Genomic DNA, 16,779 nt, shown 5'->3' with positions numbered 1-16,779 from the left:
AATATTTCATTATTGGTGCTGTCAATTTCAATCAATGTAGTGGAATCATTCAAGTCATCTCCTCCTTGTGACAATATTTCATTATTGGTGCTGTCAATTTCAATCAATGTAGTGGAATCATTCAAGTCATCTCCTCGTGACAATATTTCATTATTGGTGCTCTCAATTTCAATCAATGTAGTGGAATCATTCAAGTCATCTCCTCGTGACAATATTTCATTATTGGTGCTCTCAATTTCAATCAATGTAGTGGAATCATTCAAGTCATCTCCTCCTTGTGACAATATTTCATTATTGGTGCTGTCAATTTCAATCAATCTAATGAAATCATACACGTCATCTCCTCCTTGTGACAATATTTCATTATTGGTGCTCTCAATTTCAATCAATGTAGTGGACAATTCAAAAGAAATTGCCACGGTCTCTTCATTGTGAGCCATTTTATTTTGAAATTGCTTGCTGTTGTTGAAAATTAGTACGTTTTGGTGAACATTATCTGCGCCATCTTGCCTCTTCCCCTGATGCCACACTTTTGTCGTGCGCGCCCGCCATTTTTTTAAGATGCCCCGATCAGAGCGAACCCTTTTGCATGCTGCTGGCCCCTGACATAGCCCTTCGCCTTCACTAAGCCTGCACGCTGACCACCCCCTGCTTGCACCTGCCTTGAGTCATAAACCCCTCTTCGGCGCTGCTCTGCCCCAGGCCCTCATCCTGTTCCCAGCGCGACACCTCCCTGCTTCCCTTTCATGATCTCCGGCCCTAAGATGCAAACCCCCTTTTTCCCTGTGTGCCCGTTTTGTCTTCCCCGTTCCCAAGCCGACACCCAGCTCTGCCGATACCATTCCTTGCCCCTCCCCGTACAATAGAAAGCTTCCCCCATCAAAGGATCCCCGGGTTGATCAAAGCCCCCACTCCATGAGATCCGATCAAACCCCCCACATTCCGTGAATCGGCGGAATATCCAGCTGCGTGATACTCATCACCTGTTGTGACTAGGGTGGGGACTTCAACTGTAAATGTGTGTGGGAACGGGCCCAAAGGGGGATCTGAGGATGTCTTTCTGTACATCAAAGTATCGACGAGAATATGTTACATGCAATAAAAAGATAAACTTGTGTATAAGAGGCCAGGCCTCAGGGATGCAGTTAGAGCACCTCAGAACGATACCTTCTGTCCGTTTCGTTGTGTTCTCCTCCGGAGAGAATAAAAACCTTGTTTCCTGCTTTCCAGTCTCCAGCGCCTGCCTCTTCATTGATTAAATAACTAGAGGGTCACAGAGGCAATACCGCCGGGCAAATATCGATTGCCCCCGACCCGCCTCAGGTTTTTACAATTGGCGTCCCAAGCGTGGGGCCCATCAGCGACTCGTGGATCCAGTGGGAGAGGTCCCGACGACAGAGTGAACGACTGCAACGATCGGGAGAGCTCTTGCCCAATAGACCCTCGTCTGGCAGCCGATCATCCGAACTTCACTAGTTCCGAACAGACCTCTCTCGAGTGATCTACGGTCCTGACTGGGGACCATCAGGAGTGCCGTGAGAAATACGAGAAAAAGAGGACGATCGGGCGCTGGATTCGGAAGACAAGAAACTGTCCACATGGTCCGGGTAAGGTCGTGTAATCACGACAAGTTGCGAAATGATTGCTTGATTGCTTGATTGTTTAAAAATACTAGTATTGCTCTTTTTATTTATTTGGAGATTCACTGTCTACAAACGGAGAAACAACGGGCTCTCTCTTTGCAAGCAGTGGAGGATAGGTAGGGCAGCAGCCGTGCTTATTTTTTTCTCCCCCACTCAATAATTACTTGAAACTGAACTGTTGTTCGCAAAACTATTGTTTCCTGGAGATTCCCTGTCTGCAAACAGGGAAGAGACCACCCTTTTTGCAGATAGTGAAAAGGGTAGGTAACGCAGATCTTTGCGGACCTACTCATTCTCCCCATTGTTATTTATTGGTCTTTTTATTATTTTTGATCCATGAGGTATTCACTGCCTGCAAACAACGTTGAATAGAAATATTCTGTCCGGTCTTTGCACCTAGTGATAAGATAGGCAGTGCTGACTTTTTAGTCCCTCGTTACGAGCCGTCATGTCTGTCTTCTCCCCACTGATTAATAGCCTGTTTAGCCCGGACCGTGTATTAGAGGTGGACCATATAGCTCCACTAGAAGGCACCCCTAATAAGGACATGTTCATAAACTATGGATTAGTCACCATAGCCTATAATAAATTGTGGCACAGGTATACCGAAGATAGTCAAGACAAACAGTGGCCACTGGCAGGATCCTTTGACCTTGATAAAATAGAAACGTTAGAAATAGCCCTTCGAAATAATAAGACAACGCCAATTATGCTCGACAGTCTCGGTATGTGGCGCAGAGAGGCTATGCAACGACAGAGAAAAGACGAGGACAAACCAAATAGAGAAATATACCGACAGGACAACCCCAGGACATCGCTACCCACAACTTATCCCCCGACACTATGCAAAAGACGACCAGACTTAGGGCCAGCCCAATGCGCTTTTTGTAGGTATGTCGGACACTGGAAAGCCCAATGCCCGACTCTACTGAGCGTGAGTAAAGGCAAAGGGCCGACAGGAACGACAGACCGGCAGTACAAGAAAAAGCGCGAGACAAAGAAGAACCCGACTTACATAGACAGACCAGACAGAACCACCACGTTTGATTATGCCCGATGGCACAGATTTCGCCAGGACAATTTCAGCGGCATGCTCAAGTTCTCCTAGGTCGGGCAACGTCAAGACGGGAACCCAGCCTCGTTTCAAATTCACAGACGGAAAGAGATAATTATGACCAATAACTGTTTTATATTCGTCTTGGGTCTTTGTATGTCGTACTTGTACTGTCCCCCCGTCTGAGTTTGTGTGTATGTAATGTACAAATCTGCGTCATCCCTCTACACGTGTTTCCGTGTTACTCAACCTCTGTTAGCAGAAACTTAGCATAAAAACAACCTGAAAAGAAAGAAATGGTAAAACAAATCCGTAGACCATTAATGAACTTGAACTTTTAATTTAACACAACAAACAAGGAATAATAACGGTAAACTGTAGAAAATGAAAGTCAAACAGAACATTCGCCCCCCCCCCTCATTCTGGAACCTTCCAAAGTAGGGCAGGGTTACGGCTACGCCCAACCAACGGCAACCCATATAAGGCGGGCCCGGCCGCCAACTCTTGGTCAGGAAATCTTAACGTATGGGGGAGCCGGAGGAGAGGCAGGAGCCAGCAGCCGGGGCAGTTGTAGGTAGTCCCGCCACATGTCTCCTCAGCCAGCCGCAACGGGCCTGGATAGACTTAAGTAGTCCCGCCACATGTCCAGAGGAGAACGAGGCACCTTTTTTTCCTTTTCTCTTCCGTAACAGCCGCAGCAGCTCTGGACGGCGGGATGTCCTGCACGTACCTCCACAACAATTTGTCCAAGTTGGGCTGGGAGGGAGAGGCGACGCGGACGAGCCTCTCCCACCTCCACCGATAGGAGGTCTCCCAGCCCCCGGCCCGACGCCGAACACCCCCAGTCAGGCGATGGTGCCAATACTTCCACAGCACCGAACACACCATGGTGGCACCCCAGTACTTGCGCAGCACCGAACGTGCAATGGTGACCATATTTTCGGAACACCGAACCTGCAATGACTGCACTGATACTCGTGCCGCGCCGAATGCGCGCCACAGGTGGCCATGCTCCCACAGCACTGAGCACAGGACTTGGGGAACGCCGGATGTGGAGAGACCTTCATGCGGGGCGATAAAAAGGAGCGGCATGGAGTGCACCGGGAGAAGGAGACGATGCGAACGAGTCTCCCTCGCCCCCCCAGGTGGGGGCATCACAGCTGCACCCCAGCTGAACGTCCCGCCTTCACACAACAGGGACCTCTTCCTTTCACTCCGAAGGATCTCTCCCACTCTTGCAAACTCGACGAGAGTGGCCCCTGTAGGGCCCCAAAATGGCGTCTGGGTCCGCTGGAAGGCGGGCCCCGGCCACTAGAGTAACTTTGACCAGCAATATAACTCGAACATTTGCCCCCTGGAGCACGAGCCCCCATCTCCGACAGCATCTCCGCAGCCTTGAAGATCCTACAAAGGTCCCCGGCGGAACCTTCGGCCTTTGCAGGCTTCCGGTAAGGGACGGCTGCCTTGATCGCCAACGAAACAAACATGACATTGCCACTCCTTCTGTTAGCATGAATTCTAGAACTGCCGAAAAGGACTCTGGTCCAAACTGCCAGTAATGGGAAACATTTCCCCCTGATGCTGCTTCCGGACTGAGCCGGCCCCGCCCAAAATGGCGCTGGTATCAATCGGAACTTACGAACACCTCGTGGTGTTCCTTCGCACTAATATAAACTTGATGTTCTAAGATTTTATATGATCCTTTGTACACTTGGCTAGAAAAGACAAGGAGAACTCACTCGACGAACAGTATGAAAGGATCCCCGTTACAAATGTTGATTACAAATGTACAATGTATTATATTTTTATAACTGATGTAAACCTCATTTACGACGCTCACGTACGGTATGCATATAGGAAATCTGATTACCACTATTATGATTATGCTTCTAAATTATGAAAATAAATGCCCCCGAACCCCCAGCCAATTAATAGACGTTTTAGTCTCTTACAAATGAATGAGTAAAACTTTCCGATGTTTTTATTGCTGCAAACGACACCCCCCACTGTACGCACTTTAGCCATTGCCACGACCGGCCAAATACGACCGCACCCTCATAATCCTCATGCTGAAATGATTTTGCAAAATAAAATTTTTGAAACTATGGACGGGTATTGCATGCTTTATTTTAAAAATGTGGGGTCGGTGGGAAAGTTCTTTTCTGTGCACCCTACTCTGCTCTCTCTTTAAGGTTAAAGAAGATGGTTGCCCAGCCCTGGAGGACGGATCGGATTGACAACACGACACTCCGCCTTCAAAGTACGCGACTGACTCATGAACTCTCGCGTAGAGGAAGACCTTGACTTCCAAGGATGGGTAAAACGAACGGTGTAAATGAGGGAATGTAAAAGGAGGGTGAAATGAAATAATGTAAATGTGATAAAGTACAACGTTCCAAAGTATCAGGGAACGGAGCTGACCCAAGAACCGAAGAACCTTAGAACGCCACAGCGTTGAAAGAGGTTTAAGGATCCCGATAGTGAGATACATCCTTTGACTAGATACCTCGCACTAAGCACCTCCGGTTACCTTTTTACGTTTCCCCGCACACGACCTATATGGACACACTACCCCCCTCGACTCCAGAAACCATATCCCCGGGGACCCTGCCCCGAGGAGGAAAGACGAGTAAGAGGTAAGTAAAGGACTTATGAACCCATGTGTTTGAATATGCGCGAATGCTGTCTCCCCCACCCCCTTTTTCCTCCCTCTGCAGGTTACATCAGAGATTACAGCCGAGGTGTGGCGAAGATCTGAAGCCTTGCCATGTCTAATACACGAAGCGGACTAGCGCCGCAAGGTGGTGTCTAAGCACGCCTGCAAACTACTCACGTATCGAACAAACCCGGAAAATTAGCGCAACCTGATAAAAAGTGATCACCCTTAAACCAGACCGGACGAATGAACCCATGTCACGTATGATGCGAAACTGTGAGGGAATGTGTGTGTGTGACTGAGGCGTCGACCCAACTGGTCGAAGGACCGAGAATGCGAGAAGTGCGACAAAATGGTACCTCCTTTCTTCTTTCCTTTTTCTCAAGGCACGTCCCCTCTACCCTGTCTAATGCTCAAACTGCATGATTACAAGATTCTAACGCAGACCCGCGAATGCCCTTTACTGTGTAATGCACTAAATAGCCTTTCTTGAATACACCGCCACCCTCTCTGTCGCACGTATACTATTTAGCCTGCCGTTGCACTCTCTCTCTCTCTCTCTCTCTCTCTCTCTCTCTCTCTCTCTCTCTCCCTCTCTCTCTCTCTCTCTCTCTCTCTCTCTCCCTCTCTCCCTCTATTTTTGCACTCCCACTCTTCCGAGTGATTAGCCCCGAAATTGGCAGATTGCCACCCCTAGCACACCACCTAATTGGCTTCAAATACCGTCAGTATTTGCACAAAAACTTGTCTTTAATACAATCACCCTGAGGCCGCGTCATTACCTCTCCTTTTCCGCTAGAAGTCCGTAAGGGAAAGGACAGGTAAGACGACAGAGGTTCCCTAATCTGGCCCGAAATAAGGGAACTACATGTCGACGGCTCCTATGGTATAAAACAAGGACCTCAGAATACGCGACCCTCCCCTCCCCGAATTGTCGCAATACCCAAACCAGAAAAATGATCACCCCTGTTACCCCCCCTATATCAGCCGCCCAAAAACTGGAATTATGAAACTACCCCTCATTTCCGGTTGTGAGAGATGGGTCGATTTTTGCCCTTACCACAAGTTTCCTATGTCCCTGGTTGTTCCCCATAAAACCCCTGTCCCTCCTAATTAAGTAATCGGGCTGTAAAAGGTTACGTAGGATCCAGAGTGATGTTTTACAAGGTTAACAGACTAGTCCAAGGTAAAGAAATCATCGAAATGAACCCCGTAGTAGTTGAAAGGCAGGATGCATCGATAGAAAGGAAATGTTTAGCCATGTTCGTCTCTCAGCAAAATACCTGTGTAGTACTATGTTGACGACTCACAGTACCCTTTGTAAATGTAAAACTCTAGAGAACGGCATATCTTTGCCAGGTTCGTCTCACGAAGGTGGGTCACTATCAGATGAACTGTCGTGACTGTGATAAATAATTGTAAAGGAAAGTCATAGTAAATCCAACAGGCCCGTCACCGGTCATTCATATGCCAGTTGTGAACACTAATATAACGGGCATTTTTTCATTCTTTGCCTGGAGCTGGGAGAGAAATAGACTTTTTGATTATCTTCATCTGCAAATTCTCTAAAGACTGTCTTTTCAAACTTGTTTAAGGGTACTGCTGTTGGAGGAGAGAAGGACCGGATGTGGGAGCACGAGGCCTGACTACAGACTAAGGAACACCTGCGACATTAGCCAAGGCGAGACCACGACAGAAAAGAGCTGCAGGACGAGGCACTGTTTTCGACAACATGAGAAGAAAGGGTCGACCTGATGCCCCTGCTCGATGTCCAGTGTCTGTCGACAAGTCCCCGCTCTCTGAATTCGGTCACACGCCCGCCTATTTGAAGTCTCTCGTTCCCCTAGTTTGTTCCTAATTTGGCCTTGCTCCATCCCCCTTTTCCTCTGACCTACCCTATGGACTGTTTTGTACGCTCTTCTTCCATCTGAACTTTCTGACAAACACCTCAAAGGACACAGGGCGAAAAGGACCTTTCCGACCAGTAACGCGAGGAAAGGGTCGTGCCCTGCAACGCAGAACTTAGAACAGAGCTGGACTTGTAGCTCCACCGCCGGTGCTCAACAGCGCCAACGAAAGGCAACAAAGAATGATGAGAACTCGTTAAACTTCGAACATTTGACATCCCCAATCGCCGTTTCTGCTAGACCTCATTTCTCTCCCAGCCGCCATCGTATTGATCATGCTCCAATCCGAACCTGATATATATGTAATAACCTGCCAGTATGAAATATGCTTGCTGCTCTCGCTACAGAATCGTTTTTGTATTGCATTCCTATGACTTTCCTGCTAAACAAATTGATCAAAGTTTATCAAATAGGCCCACCTCCTAAAAACTAGAAATGTTAAAATGTATTGTTTACAACTCTTTTCCTCTAGGGTTCCTACCGTTTTCTTTCTCATGCCCACCACAATAGAACCGAGTAGAAAATGAACCAGCAAGATGTCTTGAATATGTTAAAGGGAGGACTGTTGAAAATTAGTACGTTTTGGTGAACATTATCTGCGCCATCTTGCCTCTTCCCCTGATGCCACACTTTTGTCGTGCGCGCCCGCCATTTTTTTAAGATGCCCCGATTAGAGCGAACCCTTTTGCATGCTGCTGGCCCCTGACATAGCCCTTCGCCTTCACTAAGCCTGCACGCTGACCACCCCCTGCTTGCACCTGCCTTGAGTCATAAACCCCTCTTCGGCGCTGCTCTGCCCCAGGCCCTCATCCTGTTCCCAGCGCGACACCTCCCTGCTTCCCTTTCATGATCTCCGGCCCTAAGATGCAAACCCCCTTTTTCCCTGTGTGCCCGTTTTGTCTTCCCCGTTCCCAAGCCGACACCCAGCTCTGCCGATACCATTCCTTGCCCCTCCCCGTACAATAGAAAGCTTCCCCCATCAAAGGATCCCCGGGTTGATCAAAGCCCCCACTCCATGAGATCCGATCAAACCCCCCACATTCCGTGAATCGGCGGAATATCCAGCTGCGTGATACTCATCACCTGTTGTGACTAGGGTGGGGACTTCAACTGTAAATGTGTGTGGAAACGGGCCCAAAGGGGGATCTGAGGATGTCTTTCTGTACATCAAAGTATCGACGAGAATATGTTACATGCAATAAAAAGATAAACTTGTGTATAAGAGGCCAGGCCTCAGGGATGCAGTTAGAGCACCTCAGAACGATACCTTCTGTCCGTTTCGTTGTGTTCTCCTCCGGAGAGAATAAAAACCTTGTTTCCTGCTTTCCAGTCTCCAGCGCCTGCCTCTTCATTGATTAAATAACTAGAGGGTCACAGAGGCAATACCGCCGGGCAAATATCGATTGCCCCCGACCCGCCTCAGGTTTTTACACTGTAAATTGCAGAAAAAAATAATCACTTTCATTTATCGTTTTTAGTAATACATAATATAAAACTAACTTTATCAAGTATTTAGTATAACAGAAGGACTGCAAATAAATAACAGAAAACATTTTTCAAATTATCTTCAAGTGTACAACATAGTTCCCCTTACAAATTAACAACTCACCTTTTTAAAAGTAGGAGAAGTGTTAGTACTGTGTAAATCAAACACCAGAAATTCACCACCAAAAATTCCTCACAAATGTACCTCAGACAGTAGTATCACAAAATGGCTGTGGTTTCCTCTCATTTGACATATATACATAACCAATTAACTTTCATCACACACAAATACAAAACCAAAGTAACATTTTAATTGGTTCTAAATTTCAACACTTTCAAATGTGTTTTCCCCATGCAATTTTCCATAGGACATTTACATACGTCTACAGCCTGAATGGCTGAACGGAATTACACCAAACTTGGCAAAATGGTACATCAAACCTAAGAGGTCAGGAAGGATCTACTATGCCCCCTTATGGTCATTTGCCCCTTCGCTTTGGCCTCCTCTTGTCTCTCGATCCTACCGAGAGACAAGATGGCGGCCGCTACGGACTGTTTGGAATGTTGACAGACGCCGGAGAACCAATCAGCTTCGCAAAGCTCCGTAACGCGAAAAGTACGCGAAGCGGAGCGCTGTTACAGATATATATCTTTTTTTGAACGTTAATTTCTCAAAATCCACTGGAGCACATATATTGAGACCTAGCAAAGGCACATCGGGCTACCAGTCCCTAATATTTTGCCAAGTTTCGTGCAAATCCATTCAGCCGTTCGATTATTGACATTTAGATACGTCTACAGCCTGAATGGCTGAACGGAATTACACCAAACTTGGCAAAATGGTACATCAAACCTAAGAGGTCAGGGAGGATCTACTATGCCCCCTTATGGTCATTTGCCCCTTCGCTTTCGCCTCCTCTTGTCTCTCGATCCTACCGAGAGACAAGATGGCGGCCGCTACGGACTATTTGGAATGTTGACAGACGCCGGAGAACCAATCAGCTTCGCTTCACAAAGCTCCGTTGCGCGAAAAGTCCGCGAACCGGAGCGCTGCCCGGTCCGCTGTTACAGATATATATCTTTTTTTAAACGTTAATTTCTCAAAATCCACTGGAGCACATATATTGAGACCTACAAAAGGCACATCGGGCTACCAGTCCCTACAATTTTGCCAAGTTTCGTGCAAATCCATTCAGCCGTTCGGGCTAAAAGTGAGGCCAACCGCCCTATGGAAAACTCAATGTTAAAAACACGTTTTGGGACCCCCTTTTTTCTCGACCCCCCCTGGACGAACCCCCCCCCAATTTTCAGGGGCTGCTCAGAAACAAAATGTGCCATTTTCCTGAAAATTTCAGCCGATTCCGTCCACAAACGCCAAAGTTATTCGACATAGAATTTTCAAAAATCCCATAGAGAAAAAATCCTAACTATATATACCTACTGGCGACCGCCAGTAGGTAATATATATATATATATATTCACTGAAAAAACCATAGGTTATAGACCATATATAGTTAGGAATTAGCATTTAAAAAACCTTATTTTACTCACACAAAACCATTGAAATTCCATATATAGTTAGTTGCACTAACTATATATCGCGCACCCGCAATCCACTGCTGATGATGTCACATATTACATCATTCATGACATGGTCAGTGACATCACTGATGACATCACTGATGACATCTCAAATGACATCACTGATGACATCATCCAGTGACTGTGTGTTTCTGTAAAGTTTAAATATGTTTTACATATTGAAGAATGAGTAGATGTAGAAGTCTCTGGATGAAGGATTTAGTAGGTGCGTGACTGACTGTATGAGTGAGTGATTAAATGTGTCTCACTGAGTGCATGGGTTAGTGACTAAACTGTCTTAATTTGTGCATCATTATGTCTGTTGTTCTGTAAACTGCTGCATGTGTTGGTCAGTAGCTATATGAGTAACTATATGGGTTATTGATTGATTGCCCAAGTATTTGTATGGGAGACTGAGTGTGTGTGTGGCTGGCTGGGAGGTGTGTGACTCTGTGCAGATCAATGTGTACTTGTATCAATGATTGTATAAGAGAGTAAGTATGTGTTAGTATATGTTTCAAAATGTAAGGTGCTCTATGTTTAACTGTATAGATTAGAAAATGGAAGTGTGATTGATTATTTACAGGACTGACTAGGTGTGTGAGTAACTCCATGGATGAGTGACAGAGTGTGAGAGTCTGTATAGGTGTATGAGTGCATATGATAGTGTTGTAAAGATGAGTGATTGTATGTATGAATGATTGTATGGGTAAATGAGTGAATGTGTGTGTAAACATAGGAATCACTGAGTGCGTATGTAGTAACTAGTATTGGTGTGTCAATGGTTTCAAAAATTATACTCTGTATTTAACACTGGGTGTAACAGAGGTTATATTAAAGTGTGAGGAGATGCATTGTATTGTCACATGAATGATATCATCAGTGATGTGGTCATTGATGTCAAATGAGATGTCATCAGTGATGTCATCAGTGATGTCATTTGAGATGTCATCAGTGATATCATTTGAGATGTTATCAGTGATGTCATTTCAGATGTCAACAGTGATGTCATCAGTGATGTCATTTGAGATGTCATCAGTGATGTCATCAGTGATGTCACTGACCATGTCATGAATGATGTAATATGTGACATCATCAGCAGTGGATTGCGGGTGCGCGATATATAGTTAGTGCAACTAACTATATATGGAATTTCAATGGTTTTGTGTGAGTAAAATAAGGTTTTTTAAATGCTAATTCCTAACTATATATGGTCTATAACCTATGGTTTTTTCAGTGAATTTTCAAGGTTTTGTAAATGCTAATTCCTAACTATATATGATCTATAACTTATGGTTTTTTCAGTGAATTTCAATGGTTTTTTAATAGCAAATATCATAAGCTGTCGAATGTCAAGTACGTGGTAAGTGAAAACATTTTCGTGTTTATGCACACTGATCTGCTTTGAATGGTGCCCCCCCCCTCATTTCTATTAGGAGTACTCTCTCTTTGCACATAGTGAAGGGTAGTTAACGCAGGCCTTTGCCCCCGTTGTAATACGTCGTGCCTGCTTCTCTCTCCATTTGATTGATTGTTATCCAAGTATTTACTGTTTTAGAATTGGTTCTCTTTGGTTCATTCTCTATTTACAAACAAACAGAGTCGCAATACTCTGTTTAGTCTTTGCAGATAACGAAAAATCGTGTAAAAAAAGAAAGAAAAGGAATCGAGCAAAATCAGTAGGCCACTAACGGGATCTCTTTTTGACCTCGCTAAAATAGAAACATTAGGAACAACCCCTCATGACAAATACAAAACTAGTGAGATGAACTGAACTCCACACAATGATGGCTGCAAAACAGCTCGGCTCCGCCACCCACCCCGCCCAAAATAACGATAAAGAGCGGCTGCCATGATTGGTTGCGGAATGGCCACGACGGAGCTACGAAATGGTACTGCTCTCATGCTAACCCCAGCTTCAGTCTGAAACATCCAGAAACACTGTAGACTACCAATTCGATCAGTTCCGGTAGCGCCCCAATGTAACCCGGTAGAGAAGAACTAGCCCTCCCCTCTTTGACTGATGGTTCTTGTTGCCTGTCCCTTCTGTTGTCATTTAACAGAACTATTTAGCCTGCTGAAAGGGGTTGTGTTCCGACCGCTGGTTGGTGGAGACATTTTGACTATATTCTGGACCTGCGTTGTCGCGTAATGCGTCATATGACGCGCCGTGTTAGCGCATCCGGAAGTCATCCGGGGCGCGCAGCGCGTAACGTAAGCATAACAAGTCATGTGACTTGTTAATAAAACTTTTCATTGGTTCATTTTACTTTTCTTATTCTAATGATGAAAGGCTTGGTCATATGACCTAAAAATTACGCTTTTTATTACTTCCGAACATAATTTTTTCTTAAATATATGTTATAATGTTCCAGGCTAATGTACTTTCCCGGAAAATTTACAACTGTCCTGCAAGTAAAATATATTCTTTTTTCGAAAAAAAGAGCGTTTCTTCGTCCCATGACGGAGCCGTTGAGCAAAAGAGGGTCGACCTGCTGTCTTAGTCGCAGATACGCCTGAATATGAGATTCTTATCGATCACTTTATGTTGCAGGAATAGAAAACACAACAGCCCTTGACCATTTATCTTTACTGCGTTCCTTCGTATTATACCTTTTACCCTTCATGTAATTGGTCTGCTTTATTTCACTTGCCTTTTAATGATTCTAAAACAGTGACTATTATTAAAAACTTTACCAATGTATATACTACTACCATGTTTTCTTTTAAAAACCTTTATTGTGAAAATTTCATTATACAAATACGAGCCTATAACCACGTGGGCCGGCCACGGAGCAAACTGTAATCGTATATGATGAGTAGACATTTACACTGTAGAGGAACGTAACGGGCGGGCCATTAGGTTGCAAGAACTAAGGTGTCTAACAGTTACGGAATCGGTGGACGTATATTTTATAATTAAAATACGACAGGGCCAGTTACAATAAAATTATCTAGATATACATTTGCGGGCAAGTACCATGGGTGACGTTAATTCGAACTTTCAATAGTACAGTAATCAATAACACATCAGAACTTAATATCAATAGGGATGTCGAAATATTCAATCAATTCTCGTCCCCGCCCGCCATGTGCTTCAAAACTGCATACGTATCTCGTGATTTCAAGGTTCTGCAACCAGTACACAACAAGGAGTTACGAGTCCCATTTATTCCGGCGCCATTTTGGGCGAGGACGGGCAGGTCCAGGATATAGTCAAAATGTCTCTACCAACCATCGACTATGATGATGTTCATATGCTGTATTTATTAGAGTAACACTCATCTGTCCACATGAAATTAATTTGCCACAATCTAAACATGTCATTTTAATCTTTCCAAAGTTCTTCTAAATATTTGGGACCGTTTCCCTTGCCTCTGATGCTGTCAGTGCCACTCCTTTGATGAATGTACTAGCAGGTCAGGGGTTCTCCTCCAAATCTCTCTTTTATGCAGCACTATAATTAATTGGTGCCACCTCTCCATATGACGATGCATGGTATAGTTACCATAACTATATTTTTTTTCGGTTCCTCTGGAGAGTTCATCGTGGCAGATGAGGCGTGTAACGTACCGGGCATTTACCTTTTTTTGCATGTACAGGAAAGGAAAAAAAAATCGAGCGTCCGAGTTCTAAGGTGTCCCAGGGCCATTTTAGTGGACCAGGCCCAAATCCAAAGAACAGGCCGCCATTTTGAGAGTCCTGTTGCAGCCGCCTGTCGCTGTAGCATCAAGAGCAGCCGAAACTCAGCTGAATGGCAACTGAAACGGTAAAGGGGCGCCCCACTACAGCAGACGAGCCTCCACCTAGGAAGGCCCGTTCACGCCGCCTCCCCCCCCCCTTCGGGCACCCCACGCCGTTATTCGGAGCAGTATTGTAGGATGGCCACACCAGTGCGGCAACTTGCTAGACATCACCTCGGTGGTAACCGAATCTCAACGCCTTGTGGTGTCTTCTATTCAGAAAACATTGTTATGCTGCCTTCGACCTATTCGCCGCAAGTGCACACACAACTCAACTGCATAGCTTGCTAGACACTACCTCGATGCCATCCGGATCTTGGAATCTCAGCGCCTTTTGGTGTCTTCTCTTCAGAAAATATTGTTGCGCTGCCTTTGGCCCCATTCGCACATCGGTCCGCTACTGACGCCATCTCACAGGCTAATGGGGCGCCCCATGCCGACTTTCAGCATTGTAGGATGACCACACCAGTACAGCAACTTGCTAGACATCACCTCGGTGCCATCCGGATCTCGGCGCCCCACTGCAGATGAAGTGCCTCTCAACTATGAAACCACCACGGTGACATCCGGATCTTGGCGCGTTGTGCTGCCTTCGGCCTATTCGCACATCGGTCCGCTACTGACGCCATCTCACAGGCTAATGGGGCGCCCCACGCCGAGTTTCAGCATTGTAGGATGACCACACCAGTACAGCAACTTGCTAGACATCACCTCGGTGCCATCCGGATCTCGGCGCCCCACTGCAGATGAAGTGCCTCTCAACTATGAAACCACCACGGTGACATCCGGATCTTTGCGCGTTGTGCTGCCTTCGGCCTATTCGCACATCGGTCCGCTACTGATGCCATCTCACAGACTAATGGGGCGCCCCACGCCGAGTTTCAGCATTGTAGGATGACCACACCAGTACAGCAACTTGCTAGACATCACCTCGGTGCCATCCGGATCTTGGCATCTCAACGCCTAGTGGTATCTTCCATACAGAAAATATTGTTGCGCTGCCTTTGGCCCCATTCGCACATCGGTCCGCAACTTAGACATCACCTCGGTGCCATCCGGATCTTGGCATCTCAGCGCCTTGTGGTGTCAGTTAGAAAATATTGTTGCGCTGCCTTTGGCCCCATTCGCACATCAGTCCGCTACTGACACCATCTCACAGGCCAACAGGGCGCCCCACGCCGACTTTTACCATTGTAGGATGGCCACACCAGTGCCACAACTTGCTAGACACCACCTCGGTGCCATCCGGATCTTGGCATCTCAGCGCCTTGTGGTGTCTTCTATTCCGAAAATATTGTTGCGCTGCCTTTGGCCCCATTCGCACATCGGTCCGCTACTGCCGCCATCTCACAGGCCAACGGGGCGCCCCACGCCGACTTTCAACATTGTAGGATGGCCACACCAGTGCGGCAACTTACTAGACACCACCTCGGTACCATCCGGATCTTGGCGCGTTGTGCTGCCTTCGGCCTATTCGCACATCGGTCCGCTACTGACGCAAACTCACAGGCCAACGGGGCGCCCCACGCCGACTTTCAGCATTGTAGGATGGCCACACCAGTGCTGCAACTTGCTGGACACCACCTCGGTGCCATCCGGATCTTGGCGCGTTGTATTGCCTTCGGCCTATTCGCACATCGGTCCGCTACTGACGCCGCCTCACGTGCCAACGTATTTTCTCCGCATTTTATACCCTATGCCGCATAACAGGTCATGTGACTTGTTTATAAAACTTTTCATTGGTTCATTTTACTTTTGGTTTCCTAATGATGGAAGGCTTGATCATATGACCTAAAAACAACACTTTTCATTGGATGAAAACTTTTTTTTTTCCCAAACGATGAAAGCCCCACCTTGTTTCTGGATGTTTCAGACTGAAGCTGGCGTCAGCATGAGAGCACCACCATCTCGTAGCTCCGTCGTGGTCATTCCGCGAGCAATCATGGCAACCGCTCCCCACCAGAAGCCTACAGGAGTCGGGGGCCCCCAAAACTTTTGATGAATCCTCAAGGCGGAGGGGACGCTTTCGAGAATGGGGTCCAAGACCTAGCAGACAAGCGTCCGATTTCCAAGGTGTCCCAGGGCCATTTCAGTGGACCAGGCCCAAAAAGGAAAGAGCCTGCCGCCATTTTGAGAGTCCTGTGACAGCCGCCTATCGCTGCACCGCAAGAGTGGGCGCGACTCAGCTGAATGGCGGATTTTGACACAGTGGACCAAAAACGGACGGAATGGCAACTGAAACGGTAAAGGGGCGCCCCACTACAACAGATGACACTCCACCTGGAGAGGCCCGTTCACGCCGCCTCCCCCCGGGGCGCCCCACGCCGTTATTCGGAGCAGCATTGTAGGATACCAAAACCAGTGCGGCAACTTACTGGACATCACCTTGGTGCCATCGTTCTGCTGCCTTGGAACTATTCGCACAACAGTTTGCTACTGATGACCCACCCCCCGCGACGCCCCACGCCGGAAATCTGGACGTTGTGCTGCGTTGGGACTATTCGCACAGCCGACCGCTACTTCGTTGTTTTTCCCTAAAAATGTTTATATGTTATTACTATTTTTGTTTTCTTGTATATATTTATAAGTTATTAAAGTTTTATAATCTTACTACTTTGTCGGAGTGCTATATATTTTTAATGTGACACATAACTGTAAAAACTTTGATGTACAAAGAGTCATCCCTGGAATCTTCCGCTTCAGGCTTGGT

At 46.4% G+C, this 16,779-nt stretch overlaps 1 protein-coding gene across 1 annotated transcript in view; it reads right to left on the bottom strand.

The window, feature by feature from the left end:
- The window catches only part of EGFLAM (EGF like, fibronectin type III and laminin G domains), an 812,243-nt gene that overhangs the window by 745,102 nt on the left and 50,362 nt on the right, over positions 1-16,779 (bottom strand). The gene's annotated exons all lie outside the window — the stretch shown is intronic.

Source organism: Lissotriton helveticus, chromosome 2_1 (genome assembly GCF_964261635.1).
Source record: "Lissotriton helveticus chromosome 2_1, aLisHel1.1, whole genome shotgun sequence".
Taxonomy (NCBI): domain Eukaryota; kingdom Metazoa; phylum Chordata; class Amphibia; order Caudata; family Salamandridae; genus Lissotriton; species Lissotriton helveticus.
The sequence above is the reverse complement of the archived record's forward strand: the minus strand, read 5'-3'. Positions and strand labels throughout refer to the sequence as shown.